Raw genomic sequence first — 322 nt, forward strand, 5'->3', positions numbered from 1 at the left:
TCTTTTTTGTGTGGTGAAGTTTCACGATTTTAGAGGAAGCTTTCCACTTTTGTGGTCCCTGCTGTGTCGGACAGCAGTATTGTCTGAAGAACAAACCAGTAAAAGGTCTTTCTTCCACATGTTAAAACTGCTTCTGACTTTACCCCTGCTCGCTGCAAGGGTATTGTGGGTAGGGGGGGTAGCTGGGGCTTTTAAACTCGCTGCATTATGTCCCATGTAGCCCAGGAGGTTGTCACAGTGGGAAGAAGGAAGGGTGCCATAATGCACCAGAGCAAATACCGTAAGGATTTAGTGGCTGGGGTTTTTTTTTGTAAGTCTTGGT

Source organism: Mesitornis unicolor, unplaced genomic scaffold, assembly GCF_000695765.1.
Source record: "Mesitornis unicolor isolate BGI_N332 unplaced genomic scaffold, ASM69576v1 scaffold49517, whole genome shotgun sequence".
Taxonomy (NCBI): domain Eukaryota; kingdom Metazoa; phylum Chordata; class Aves; order Mesitornithiformes; family Mesitornithidae; genus Mesitornis; species Mesitornis unicolor.